Below are 15,764 nucleotides of genomic sequence, written 5' to 3' on the forward strand. Positions count from 1 at the left end.
TCTTACATTTGGAAAGAAAAAATGTAGAGAAAGACAAGGAGAAATAACACTTGTTCTTCTATTCTGTGTTGCCCCAAGTCTCCCAATAAAAATGGTATCTCACTTGCTTGGGTAGGCCTAATGCCCATGACAGGAAAAGCAACCTGGGCACGTCTCATTTTTACATTGAAATCTGACGTGTTTTTTGGAACGGCCTAGCTGTGGATTTTGGCCTCTAGCTCAGCCGGCACCTAGGGAAACCTACCAAACCTGTGCATTTTTCAAAACGAAGACACCTCGGGAATCCAGGATGGGGTGACTTGTGGGGCTCTCACCAGGTTCTGTTACCCAGAATTCTTTGCAAACTTCAACATTTGGCAAACAAAGCACTTTTTCCTTGCATTTAGGTGACAGAAAGTTCTGGAATCTGAGGAGAGCCACAAATGTCCTTCCACCCAGCATTCCCCGAGCCTCACAATAAAAATAGCACCTCACTTGTGTGGTGAGGCCTAGTGCCCGCGACAGGAAATGCCCCAAAACACAATGTGGACACATCACATTTTTCCAAAGAAAACTGACCTGTTTTTTGCAAAGTGCCTAGCTGTGGATTTTGGCCTCTAGCTCAGCCGGCACCTAGGGAAACCTACCAAACCTGTGCATTTATGAAAATTAGACATCTAGGGGAATCCAGGATGGGTTGACTTGTGGGGCTCTCACCAGGTTATGTTACCAAGAATCCTTAGCAAACCTCAAAATTTGCAAAAAAAACCACTTTTTCCTCACAACTTCCTTCCACGCAGCATTCCCCCAGGTCTCCCGATAAAAATTCGACCTCACTTTTGTGGTTAGGCCTAGTGCCCGCAACAGGAAATGCCCAAAACACTACGTGGACACATCGAAATTATGAAATACAGAACTACTTGTTTTCTCAGGGGGCACCTGCATTTTTGGTCCTGGGCTCAGCAGCCATCTAGGAAAACCTACCTGGGGGCAGAGCGGGGGGAGAGCTGAAAGACTGTTACACCCTTCAGTTAGGGTAGGGGCATAACCATGCCAATGCTGGTTGGTAGCCACCACCCCGCTATTTTATTTTATTTTTCCCTGGCATCTAGTAGGCTTTCTGCCTCCTCTCCCCTCCCCGGGGAGTGGATTGTGGGTAATTGCCCTAATCTGCCCACTGAGCAGAAAAACTTTGTCCCCATTTATTTGGGGTGGGGGTATGGCTTACCCCAACCCTCTTTTTCTGAAAAAAAATCTTCCCTGGTGTCTGGTGGGCTTTCTGCCTGTCTTGGGGGCAAATAAGCCTTACAAAAATAGGCCGCTCTGCCCCCAAGTGAGGCAGGATTGGCCAACAGTAATATGCCCCCATGGGGAGCGACCCTTTCCCAAGGGACTGCCTCCCCCCAAGCAAAACACACACACCTATCCCTGGTGCCTATGTTGTTTCTGCCCACCCTGGGGGCAGATTGGCCTAACAAAAATAGGCCGATCTGCCCCCAAGGCAGGCAGAAATGGTCTAAAATAAAATTGCCCCCAGGGAAGCGACCCTTGCCTAAGGGGTCACTCCCCATCTGTAAAGAAAATAAAATTTTAATCCCAGGTGCCTAGTGGTTTCTACCCCCCTTGGGGGCAGATCGGCCACCTACCAATGGGGCAGCACCTGGTGAGGTCAACGTGCGATTGCACGCTGACGTCATCCGACGTCACTGGGGGGGTAGGGAAGGAATGGGTTGTGGAAGGGGAAGCGTTTTCCCTTCCATCCCTGCCCTGGGGGGGTGGGTGGATTGGCTAGCCAGTCCCAGGACGTAATGGTTATGACCTTGGCGGGGAAGGGGTTAAATAACTATACCATCTAGAATATAAACATAATCAGATTATAAATATATATCAACACAGGCATATGCAGTCCATTGCTGTTTGAATATGGTGGTTATAAAGGAAAAAGCCAAATGTTGAGTAGTCTTCTGAAGGCAAGATAGTTATCCATGGATCTTATATTTGGGGGTAATGAATTCCATAGTTTGGCTGCTTGAACAGAGAAGGATGTCCTACCTATTGACTTTTTCTTGTATGGTGGTGTTTCAAGGCAGGGTGCCAATCTTGTATGGAGGTTTCTTTCTTGAATGTATTTGGTTATTTTGTTTCGGGTGGAAAGCAGTCCTGTTCCATGTATAGCTTTGTGGGTGATACAAAGCAGCCTAAGGTGGATCTTCTGGCAATGGGTAACCAGTGTAGTGTTCTCAAGGCGGGGCAGATGTGGGCTTGTGGCTTTACATGTAATAGTAGCCTGGCAGCTGAGTTCTGAATATGTTGCAGTTTTTTCATAATAGACAGAGATTATCTATGGTAGAGCCATTGGCATAATCCAGTTTGAATAGTACAGGAGATATAGTAGCCTGCTCCTTTTGTGGAAATCCAGGTGGGGGAAGATGTGTCGCAGAGTCTTCAATATGATGAAGCTTGATCATGCCAATTTGTCCACTTAAGCATTCATTGTTAACTTGGAGTCTATGGTAATTCCAAGGTTTTTAACTTCCTTGGATACTTAAGGAAGTGGTCCGAGATCGCCAGGCCAGGCGCACAGTGGGTCATAATTTTTCCAATCGCCACATGTGAGTATTTCCGTTTTGGAAGCATTCATTTTTAGATGGCTCCAAGTCATCCACTGAGCAAAGGGTCTGAGGCAACTGAAGATGTTTGAGTTTTCAATGTCTTTGGGGCCTTCCAATTTAGGTAGTAATTGTGAGTCGTTTGCATAGTTGTAGCATGTGAGTTGAAAATCATTGATCAGTTCTGGTAATGACATCATGTAGATGTTGAAAAGCATAGGTGAGATAATTGATCCTTGGGGGACCTCTGCTTTTGGGAGGTAGGGTTTGGATGAGAAGGGGGGAGAATAGACAATATTAATTCTGTTTTGAAGGTAGGATGTAATCCAGTCGAGAGCAATCCCTTTAAAGCCGGCTTCATGGAGCCTTTGAATTAAGGTGTCATGGTCAACAGTATTAAAGGCAACTGAGAGGTCCAAAGAAGTAGTGCAGCAACTCCATTGCGGTAGACTGTGTTTTTAAGATCGTTCCTCATTGCAATGAGTGCCGATTCATAGCCTCTTCCTGGGCAGAATCCATTTTGGCAGTCCGAAAATATGGACTATGGCGCACAAGCCTCATGAAGGTACTCCGATAGAATTCTCTAGAGTCTCATCAACCATTTTTGCAGGAAATGCAGGAGGTGGGGAATGACGGAATGGGCATCCTTTTTACTTGTGGACTGACCACAGTCCTAATCAGTACTAATATTTAATGACAATACGATGGGAGGAGCGACTGACAGTTATTCATTGGAGAGGTGAGTGGTTTAGAGCCCATCATGAGCTTCATGGAATCACGGAATGAGGTGGACAGTGAGAGGAATTTGGGTGTATGAGGAAGTCAATTTGTCAGTTGTGGACCATGCTGGAAAGCACAATGTGGTGCACATGAAGGGACAGATTTATCTGTATGATTGAAGGGGACCCACAAAATAAGATGACACACAATACATTTTGGGTACTGTTGTGGAATTGAATAAAAAAGGAAATACAATTAACAGGAGTACGATATACAAAATGTTGCTGTTCCACAGCTCCGATGTGGTGTTCCTTTAAGAGATCCACCTCACAGGTAGGTAAAGATGCCAGTCAGTGGTTAAGGGCAAATATACCCCTCTAGCACACATCGTATTTTCCATGGGGGCCAGAGGTGAGGCCATACTTGAATGCAGATCCACACACTGCACAAAGAAAGACACTTGGCATGACCTGATGGGCAGCACAGTGGCAGTGTTAGTGTCCATATTGATGGAAAAGGTATCCAGAAATCCTTGAAAAAAAAATGTTTATCCATAATAGTGCCATCTGTGTGCAAGTTTTTTTCTTCACTATGTTATCATTTAACATCGTTAATCTGCATACATAGTGATGAGGAGTATTGTGTGGCATCACAACTTCCCTCAAAGTCCCCTTCCTTGGTCTACGAGAAGCAGCTACTGACTGCCTTATAGCATACTAACTCATGGCTAAAATCCTCATCCTTTCCCATTTAAATTTTAAGAAATGGCAGGGCAAGAGGCAGAGTCGCACAAAACACTGATGGAAACCCACATGGTCACTGCATAAGTATTACTGCCAAGGTAATAGCACCATACATTACAATTTGTTATTAGTGGGATCACTTGTGGAATGTTGCCATCATAACAAAGTACAATTGTCTATCTGCCCCATCAGAAGCCTAATGAATGAAGGGATGGACGGGCAACAGCTGAAATATTAGCACTGTTAGAGGTGTGCCGCATTAGACATGAACAGTGTAGGAGGCTGGACTGGCTTGTAGTGAGTACCAAGGGGTACTTACACCTTGCACCAGGCCCAGTTATCCCTTATTAGTGTATAGGGTGTCTAGCAGCTTAGGCTGATAGATAATGGTAGCTTAGCAGAGCAGCTTAGGCTGAACTAGGAGACGTGTGAAGCTACTACAGTACCACTTAGTGTCATATGCACAATATCATAAGAAAACACAATACACAGTTATACTAAAAATAAAGGTACTTTATTTTTATGACAATATGCCAAAGTATCTTAGAGTGTACCCTCAGTGAGAGGATAGGAAATACACACAAGATATATATACACAATAGCAAAAATATGCAGTATAGTCTTAGAAAACAGTGCAAACAATGTATAGTTACAATAGGATGCAATGGGGAAACATAGGGATAGGGGCAACACAAACCATATACTCCAGAAGTGGAATGCGAACCACGAATGCACCCCACACCTATGTGACCTTGTAGAGGGTCGCTGGGACTATTAGAAAATAGTGAGAGTTAGGAAAATAACCCTCCCCAAGACCCTGAAAAGTGAGTGCAAAGTGCACCAAAGTTCCCCTAAGGACAAAAGAGTCGTGTTAGAGGAATAATGCAGGAAAGACACAAACCAGCAATGCAACAACTGTGGATTTCCAATCTAGGGTACCTGTGGAACAAGGGGACCAAGTCCAAAAGTCACAAGCAAGTCGGAGATGGGCAGATGCCCAGGAAATGCCAGCTGCGGGTGCAAAGAAGCTTCGACTGGACAGAAGAAGCTGAGGTTTCTGCAGGAACGAAAAGGGCTAGAGACTTCCCCTTTGGTGGACGGATCCCTCTCGCCTTGGAGAGTCGTGCAGAAGTGTTTTCCCGCCGGAAGGACGCCAACAAGCCTTGCTACACGCAAATCGTGCGTTTGGCGTTTTTGGACGCTGCTGGGGCCCAGGAGGGACCAGGAGGTCGCAAATTGGACCTGCGGAGAGAGGGGACGTCGAGCAAGACAAAGAGCCCTCACTGAAGCAGGTAGCACCCGGAGAAGTGCCAGAAACAGGCACTACGAGGATGTGTGAAACGGTGCTCGCCGAAGTTGCACAAAGGAGTCCCACGTCGCCGGAGGCCAACTTAGAAAGTCGTGCAATGCAGGTTAGAGTGCCGTGGACCCAGGCTTGGCTGTGCACGAAGGATTTCCGCCGGAAGTGTACAGGGGCCGGAGTAGCTGCAAAGTCGCGGTTCCCAGCAATGCAGCCCAGCGAGGTGAGGCAAGGACTTACCTCCACCAAACTTGGGCTGAAGAGTCACTGGACTGTGGGGGTCACTTGGACAGCGTCGCTGGATTCGAGGGACCTCGCTCGTCGTGCTGAGAGGAGACCCAAGGGACCGGTAATGCAGCTTTTTGGTGCCTGCGGTTGCAGGGGGAAGATTCCGTCGACCCACGGGAGATTTCTTCGGAGCTTCTGGTGCAGAGAGGAGGCAGGCTACCCCCACAGCATGCACAAGCAGGAAAACAGTCGAGAAGGCGGCAGGATCAGCGTTACAGAGTTGCAGTAGTCGTCTTTGCTACTATGTTGCAGGTTTGCAGGCTTCCAGCGCGGTCAGCGGTCGATTCCTTATCAGAAGGTGAAGAGGGAGATGCAGAGGAACTCGGCTGAGCTCATGCATTCGTTATCTAAAGTTTCCCCAGAGACAGAGACCCTAAATAGCCAGAAAAGAGGGTTTGGCTACCTAGGAGAGAGGAAAGGCTACTAACACCTGAAGGAGCCTATCAGCAGGAGTCTCTGACGTCACCTGGTGGCACTGGCCACTCAGAGCAGTCCAGTGTGCCAGCAGCACCTCTGTTTCCAAGATGGCAGAGGTCTGGAGCACACTGGAGGAGCTCTGGACACCTCCCAGGGGAGGTGCAGGTCAGGGGAGTGGTCACTCCCCTTTCCTTTGTCCAGTTTCGCGCCAGAGCAGGGGCTAAGGGGTCCCTGAACCGGTGTAGACTGGCTTATGCAGAATTGGGCACATCTGTGCCCAATAAAGCATTTCCAGAGGCTGGGGGAGGCTACTCCTCCCCTGCCTTCACACCATTTTCCAAAGGGAGAGGGTGTCACACCCTCTCTCAGAGGAAGTTCTTTGTTCTGCCATCCTGGGCCAGGCCTGGCTGGACCCCAGGAGGGCAGCTGCCTGTCTGAGGGGTTGGCAGCAGCAGCAGCTGCAGTGAAACCCCAGGAAGGGCAGTCTGGCAGTACCAGGGTCTGTGCTACAGACCACTGGGATCATGGAAGTGTACCAACAATGCCAGGATGGCATAGAGGGGGCAATTCCATGATCATAGACATGTTACATGGCCATATTCGGAGTTACCATGGTGAAGCTACATATAGGTAGTGACCTATATGTAGTGCACGCGTGTAATGGTGTCCCCGCACTCACAAAGTTCAGTGAATTGGCTCTGAACAATGTGGGGGCACCTTGGCTAGTGCCAGGGTGCCCTCACACTAAGTAACTTTGCACCTAACCTTTACCAGGTAAAGGTTAGACATATAGGTGACTTATAAGTTACTTAAGTGCAGTGTAAAATGGCTGTGAAATAACGTGGACGTTATTTCACTCAGGCTGCAGTGGCAGGCCTGTGTAAGAATTGTCGGAGCTCCCTATGGGTGGCAAAAGAAATGCTGCAGCCCATAGGGATCTCCTGGAACCCCAATACCCTGGGTACCTCAGTACCATATACTAGGGAATTATAAGGGTGTTCCAGTAAGCCAATGTAAATTGGTAAAAATGGTCACTAGCCTGTCAGTGACAATTTTGAAAGAAATGAGAGAGCATAACCACTGAGGTTCTGATTAGCAGAGCCTCAGTGAGACAGTTAGTCACTACACAGGTAACACATTCAGGCACACTTATGAGCACTGGGGCCCTGGGTTACCAGGGTCCCAGTGACACATACAACTAAAACAACATATATACAGTGAAAAATGGGGGTAACATGCCAGGCAAGATGGTACTTTCCTACACAACCCCCCCCCAAATGAAGGACAATAAGACTAGCCATGACCTGATGAGTCTTCATTGTCTAAGTGGAAATATCTGGAGAGTCCATCTGCATTGGAGTGGCTACTCCCAGGTCTATGTTCCACTGTATAGTCCATTCCCTGTAGGGATATGGACCACCTCAACAATTTAGGATTTTCACCTTTCATTTGTTTTAGCCAAAGTAGAGGTTTGTGGTCTGTCTGAACAATGAAGTGAGTGCCAAACAGGTATGGCCTCAACTTCTTCAGAGCCCAGACCACAGCAAAGGCCTCCCTCTCAATGGCAGACCAACGCTTTTCTCTAGGGGTCAACCTCCTACTAATAAAAGCAACAGGTTGATCCTGGCCCTCAGAATTAAGTTGTGATAGGACTGCCCCTACTCCTAATTCAGATGCATCAGTTTGGACATAGAATTTTTTAGAGTAACAAGGGCTTTTCAGGACAGGTGCAGAGCACATGGCCTGCTTCAGCTCCTCAAAAGCTTTCTGACAGCTTGCTGTCCATAATACCTTTTTAGGCATTTTCTTGGATGTGAGGTCATTAAGAGGGGCTGCAATGGAGCCATAGTTCTTAATGAACCTCCTGTAATACCCAGTGAGGCCTAGGAAGGCTCTCACCTGAGTCTGAGTGGTAGGGGGAACCCAATCAATAATAGTTTGGATTTTCCCCTGAAGTGGTGCAATCTGTTCCCCACCAACAAGGTGTCCCAGATAAACCACCTTACCCTGCCCTATCTGGCACTTTGAAGCCTTGATAGTGAGGCCTGCCTTTTGCAGAGCCTCCAAAACTTTCCATAGGTGGACCAGGTGATCATCCCAGCTGGAGCTAAAGACAGCTATATCGTCCAAATATGCTGCACTGAAAGCTTCCAGCCCTTGCAGGACTGTGTTCACCAACCTCTGAAAAGTGGCAGGTGCATTTTTCAAACCAAAAGGCATTACAGTAAACTGGTAATGTCCTCCAATGGTAGAAAATGCAGTCTTAGGTTTAGCATCTTCTGACAATTTGATCTGCCAATACCCTGCAGTCAAATCAAAAGTGCTTAGATACTTGGCAGATGCCAGTGTATCTATGAGCTCATCTGCCCTGGGTATAGGGTGAGCATCAGTTTTGGTTACCAAGTTGAGACCTCTATAGTCTACACAAAACCTCATTTCCTTTTTTCCATCTTTAGAATTGGGTTTTGGTACCAGTACCACAGGAGAAGCCCATGGACTGTCAGAGTGCTCAACCACTCCTAGTTCCAACATTTTCTGAACTTCTTGCTTTATGCAGTCCCTGACATGGTCAGGCTGCCTATAGATCTTACTTTTGACAGGTAAACTGTCTCCAGTATCTATAGTGTGCTCACACCAAGAAGTGGTGCCTGGCACAGTAGAGAAGAGTTCTGAAAATTGTCCTAGGAGATTTATGCAATTATCTTTCTGCTCAGCAGTAAGACAATCAGCCAAAACTACACCTTCCACAAGAGCATCTTGTTCTGTGGAAGAGAAGAGATCAGGTAGAGGATCACTGTCTTCTTCTTGTCCCTCATCTGTTGCCATGAGCAGGGTGAGGTCAGCCCTGTCATAGTAGGGTTTCAGGCGGTTGACATGGAGCACCCTAAGGGGACTCCTGGCAGTGCCTAAGTCAACCAAGTAGGTGACTTCACCCTTCTTTTCAACAATTGTGTGGGGTCCACTCTATTTATCTTGGAGTGCTCTTGGGGCCACAGGCTCCAAGACCCACACTTTCTGCCCTGGTTGGTACTGAACCAAAACAGCTTTCTGATCATGCCATTGCTTCTGGAGCTCTTGGCTGGCCTGAAGGTTTTTACTGGCCTTTTTCATGTACTCAGCCATCCTTGATCTGAGGCCAAGTACATAATCCACAATATCCTGCTTAGGAGCTTTTAAAGGTTGTTCCCAACCCTCCTTTACAAGTGTGAGTGGACCCCTAACAGGGTGTCCAAAAAGAAGTTCAAAGGGGCTAAAGCCCACTCCTTTCTGGGGTACCTCCCTGTAGGCAAAAAGGAGGCATGGTAGAAGGATATCCCATCTCCTGCGGAGTTTTTCAGGGAGTCCCATAATCATGCCTTTGAGAGTTTTATTAAATCTCTCCACCAGTCCATTTGTTTGTGGATGATAGGGTGTTGTGAACTTGTAAGTTACACCACACTCCTTCCACATGGCCTTTAAGTATGCAGACATGAAATTGCTTCCTCTGTCTGATACTACTTCCTTTGGAAAGCCCACTCTGGAAAATATTCCCAGGAGGGCCTTTGCCACTGCAGGAGCTGTAGTGGTCCTTAAAGGAATAGCTTCAGGATATCTTGTGGCATGGTCCACTACCACCAAGATAAACCTATTGCCTGAAGCAGTAGGAGGGTCAAGGGGGCCAACTATGTCAACCCCTACCCTTTCAAAGGGAACCCCAACCACAGGCAGTGGGATAAGGGGTGCCTTTGGAGTGCCACCTGTCTTGCCACTGGCTTGACAGGTTTCACAGGACTTACAAAATTCCTTTGTGTCCTCAGACATCCTAGGCCAATGAAACAATGGTACCAATCTGTCCCAAGTTTTCATTTGACCCAGGTGCCCAGCTAAGGGAATGTCATGTGCCAGTGTTAGGAGGAACTTTCTGTACTCCTGACAGGCCTACTACAGTTGCTGCAACACTAATACCATGATGACATCACTACTACAAGTCACCCACATGGTTAAAATTAGGCCCAATGGTTTTTCAGTTAGATCTGCCTTGTTACTTCGAACAGGAGGTCTTAAGGTGAAAGGAACTGCAACAAACTCAAAGTAACCAGCAAACACTATGAGGACAATGCCATATTATAATTACATTTATATAGTGCTTACTATACCCGGAGAGGCTTCAAAGTGCTTTTCGGCAAGTAGCACGCTACTCCGGAACCCAAAAAGGGTTAGTGGTGGATTAGTATAGGGAAATATGAGTTCATTTGAGTGGTGTCTGTTAGATGGATTGAATAGAATAATGGAGGGAAGAGTCATACATACAAACACCCGCACCCGACCAAACACACACATATATAAACACCCCCACCCGATCACAAGCATCCAGACATGCACCCACTCCACATTCATACACACACACACCCCCTCCGCATATATGCACACAAACACCCTTCTCATACATGCACACACACCCCCACGCACTCATACAGACACACACACACACATTCCGACACACACACATGCTCGCACACATACACGCACACACCACACGCATGCATCTACCACACACACACACACACACACACACCTTTTCGGTCGGTCCACCTACCTGTCTGGGCCGCACAGCAGCCCACGTCGAGGTGGTCTTCTTGGAGGGGGTGGATGTCGGCGGTTTCACCACAAACGCCACACCACCGTGCAAGGACCGCTGTGCCAAATTACTTCTTGTAATATGGCAGGCGAAGTCCTTGTGGCTAACTGTGCTGGCGGTGGAACCACCTTTCACCTGCCATCGGACAGGCTGACGGTGTCAGATTTCTGCCTGTTTATGGGTGGAAATCCGTTGGTGGATCATAATACTGCGGTTTTTGGACCACCAACACTGGCGGTCTTTTAGCAGCCGCTTCAACTGCGGTCTTGGCAAAAGACCGCCAAAGTCAAAATGAGCACCTAAATCTTTAAAATTCCATATCTTTGGTTCTACTGATTTGGAGTTTCTATTTCTTTTGGTGTGAAATAATGTATTACATCTTACTCTGTTTTTCCAAATAAGTGTGGGATTTCTTATGTGTTGTGTTTTCATTTTGTTACTGTTTGAAGTGCAGCATGGATACTTTGACATTGCGTCTAAGTTAAGCTACTAGAGGGTTAAGGACAGGCTAATCTGGGGTTTGCTTGTGACTTCACCCTGACAGAAATTGTGGTTGTTGCTTGAGGAGGGTTTCACCCTCTTCAACCAATAACCCAATGTCCAACATGCTGGATCTGCAGTGGGATCTGGAGTCTCAGTTGGCCCAGCACCAAGGGAACCTATCAAACAGGTTTTGGAGGAGACTAAAAAACCTGCAGTGGTGGCTGCTCAACCACAATTGGATCAGTGCAGATCACTATCACATTCCTATCCTGTCATCCATCAGAGGCAGGCTGGTTCAGGTCCTCAAGGACAACAGCAATGCAAGTAGGGCGGGTTCTTTAGCCTGTGCCAGGAGTCCCTGGAACTGCCTGAACATTCAGAGTATTTCCCTAGTTGCACACCACCTGCTGGGATCTTCAATTGCCAGGGCAGATTAACTCGGCCAGCGATACCAAGCAAATCACAAATGGCAGTTACACCTGGAGGTGATGTAGGGCAACCCTAATGTGATCTTTTCACCACAGAGCACATGCAATGTCAGCACTTTTGTGCACTGGAATTTCCAGAAAGTTCTCTTTCAGAGACACATTCCTTCTAGAGTGGAGCTTGAGGTTTCTGTATGCCTTCCTGCAACTACCTCTCCTCTCCAAATTTCAGATGAAGTTCAGGATCGACCAGACTCAGGTCAGCATGTCATGAGGCCTTTTCATGAACTCACTATGGTTATGCCTCATTTCTTAGCACTCTAGATATCACAATGTCTGTGCTTTGCACTGTCATACATTGCACATTTTTTATTTTGTGCCATTGTTTTGAAACATACTGTAATGTCACTTGTTGTGCAGCCACTTGCCTGGGATTCTGTCTGTACATTCTTGGACTGCTCAGTGGGCACAGCAAGTGCCAGGTGTTGTTTTCTGTACGTCGAGCAATTGTTTCTAGGCTCCTATAGACATAACACAGTAGATTTTCACTATATCAAGCTAACGTTATAAATTTCTGATTTTCAAAATTATTGTCAGTATTGTAATTGCATCAAATTTGCTTCATAATAGACTACGTTAGTGGCTAAAAAATATATATTGTGTACTTTTATTGTGTCTTTTTTTACTGTTGCTATGGATATGTATGACTGAGATAATGTATGAAAAGGACTAACCTGTTTCACCACAGTTCCCTGAGAGGGGGCTAGAATGTCATGCTTTTTGAGTTGCCACAATTGCCTGCCTCTCTATGAGATTAGGAGTGCAAGTAAAGCACTGTGAGTTAACTAGGTATTTTAGTATGACAATACTAATTTGGCAGAAGTGGCACAGCCCCTGCATTCTGACGATCTGTTGTCCCATGGCACAGTCCTACTAAAGCAGAATCCCTTTGACAAGCCTAGTGTCTTTGGATTAGGCCAAGAGAGTGTGGGGCCCAGACATCTGGGCATGAGCATTGTTCCTCTAAATAACCTGCCACTTTGGAAGGATCTTCTATCACAGCAACAGGGCAGGGTCCTGCTCCCGAGCCTGCACAATCTAGACCTCCATGCATGGAAATTGAGTAGTAGCCATTGACTTCATTTGATCTCCCTTCTGAAGTAGTGGATGTCATCCGTGCTGTGTCCTACAAAGTCTGTTTACTCTGGACGCCAGGATAAGTTTGTGTGTGGTGTGGCACCCATAATACAGATTTGTTGCAGGCCAAACATTTTGATGTATTGCTGTTCATTTAGTCTTTTGTCCGACAAGGTCTTGCAAGGGCCATTGTTAAAAATGATGTGCTGGCCCTTTTGGCCCCTTTCTGAATGCGAAGGAGCAGACGCCATTCATTAAATCACCTATTGTGCTGCGATTTCTTAAAGGCTTATCTCATATGTTTCCTACTAAACCCTTTGTGATGCCACAGTGGGATCTTAATTTGGCCCTCACTTTTCTCATGTGCACCACTTTTGAGCCGATGCACAGCTGTCCTCTCAGTCCCCTGACCCTGAAGACAGGCTTTTTCATCATGTTAACTTCAACCTGTCATATGAGTAAGCTTCAGATTCTTTCAGTCCAGCCACCCTACACCATCACCATTGAGGACATACTGGTACTGAGGACTAAAGCAGTCTTTCTGCCAAAGGATGTGTAAGGAAATGCCTCCTTGGCATGGTTACCCCTGACTTTTTGCCTTTGCTGATGCTAAGTTTTGATTTGAAAGTGTGCTGAGGCCTGCTAACCAGGCCCCAGCACCAGTGTTCTTTCCCTAACCTGTACTTTTGTTTCCACAATTGGCACACCCTGGCATCCAGGTAAGTCCCTTGTAACTGGTACCCCTGGTACCAAGGGCCCTGATGCCAGGGAAGGTCTCTAAGGGCTGCAGCATATCTTATGCCACCCTGAGGACCCCTCACACAGCACAGACACACTGCTTGCCAGCTTGTGTGTGCTATTGAGGACAAAACGAGTAAGTCGACATGGCACTCCCCTCAGGGTGCCATGCCAACCTCACACTGCCTATGCAGTATAGATAAGTCACCCCTCTAGCAGGCCTTACAGCCCTAAAGCAAGGTGCACTATATCATAGGTGAGGGCATAAGTGCATGAGCACTATGCCCCTACAGTGTCTAAGCAAAACCTTAGACATTGTAAGTGCAGGGTAGCCACAAGAGTATATGGTCTGGGAGTCTGTCATGCACGAACTCCACAGCACCATAATGGCTACACTGAAAACTGAAGTTTGGTATCAAACTTCTCAGCACAATAAATGCACACTGATGCCAGTGTACATTTTATTGTAACATACACCCCAGAGGGCACCTTAGAGGTGCCCCCTGAAACCTTAACCGACTATCCATGTAAGCTGACTGGTTTTAGCAGCCTGCCACACTAGAGACATGTTGCTGGCCACATGGGGAGAGTGCCTTTGTCACTCTGTGGCTAGTAACAAAGCCTGTACTGGGTGGAGGTGCTTCACACCTCCCCCTGCAGGAACTGTAACACCTGGCGGTGAGCCTCAAAGGCTCACCCCCTTTGTTACAGCACCACAGGGCACTCCAGCTAGTGGAGTTGCCCGCCCCCTCCGGCCACGGCCCCACTTTTGGCGGCAAGGCCGGAGGAGATAATGAGAAAAACAAGGAGGAGTCACTGGCCAGTCAGGACAGCCCCTAAGGTATCCTGAGCTGAAGTGACTCTGACTTTTAGAAATCCTCCATCTTGCAGATGGAGGATTCCCCCAATAGGGATAGGAATGAGCCCCCCTCCCCTTAGGAGGAGGCACAAAGAGGGTGTACCCACCCTCAGGGCTAGTAACCATTGTCTACTAACCCCCCAGACCTAAACACGCCCTTAAATTTAGTATTTAAGGGCTCCCCAGAACCTAGGAACTCAGATTCCTGCAACCTAAGAAGAAGAGGACTGCTAAGCTGAAAAACCCTGCAGAGAAGACGGAGACACCAACTGCTTTGGCCCCAGCTCTACCGGCCTGTCTCCCCACTTCTGAAGACACTGCTCCAGCGATGCTTTCCCCAGGGACCAGCGACCTCTGAATCCTCAGAGGACTGCCATGCTCTAGAAGGACCAAGAACTCCCGAGGACAGCGGCCCTGTTCACCAAAGACTGCAACTTTAAAACAAAGCAGCAACTTTGAAACAACTTGCGTTTCCCGCCGGAAGCGTGAGACTTGCTGCTCTGCACCTGACGCCCCCGGCTCGACTTGTGGAGAACAATCACTTCAGGGAGGACTCCCCGGCGACTGCGAGACCGTGAGTAGCCAGAGTTGCCCCCCCTCAGTCCCCACAGCAACGCCTGCAGAGGGAATCCAGAGGCTCCCCCTGACCGCGACTGCCTGCTTCTCAGACCCCGATGCCTGGTAAAGACTCTGCACCCGCAGCCCCCAGGACCTGAAGGATCCGAACTCCAGTGCAGGAGTGACCCCCAGGAGGCCCTCTCCCTTGCCCAGGTGGTGGCTACCCCGAGGAGCCCCCCCCTTGCCTGCCTGCATCGCTGAAGAGACCCCTTGGTCTCCCATTGAAACCTAATTAAAACCCGACGCGTGTTTGCACACTGCACCCGGCCGCCCCCGTGCTGCTGAGGGTGTACTTTCTGTGTGGACTTGTGTCCCCCCCGGTGCCCTACAAAACCCCCCTGGTCTGCCCTCCGAAGACGCGGGTACTTACCTGCTGGCAGACTGGAACCGGGGCACCCCCTTCTCCATTGAAGCCTATGCGTTTTGGGCACCACTTTGACCTCTGCACCTGACCGGCCCTGAGCTGCTGGTGTGGTAACTTTGGGGTTGCTGTGAACCCCCAACGGTGGGCTACCAAACTTGAACCCCGTAGGTGGTTTACTTACCTGCAAACACTAACCAACTCTTACTCCCCCAAGTACCTGTTGAAAATTGCACTGTCTAGTTTTAAAATAGCTATATGTGATTTATGTGAAAACTGTATATGCTATTTTGCTAATTCAAATTCCTTAAAGTACCTACCTGCAATACCTTTCATTTAAAGTATTACATGTAAATCTTGAACCTGTGGTTCTTAAAATAAACTAAGAAAATATATTTTTCTATACAAAACCTATTGGCCTGGAATTGTCTCTGAGTGTGTGTTCCTCATTTATTGCTTGTGTGTGTAC

This window comes from Pleurodeles waltl, chromosome 4_1 (assembly GCF_031143425.1).
Source record: "Pleurodeles waltl isolate 20211129_DDA chromosome 4_1, aPleWal1.hap1.20221129, whole genome shotgun sequence".
In the NCBI taxonomy this organism is placed as follows: domain Eukaryota; kingdom Metazoa; phylum Chordata; class Amphibia; order Caudata; family Salamandridae; genus Pleurodeles; species Pleurodeles waltl.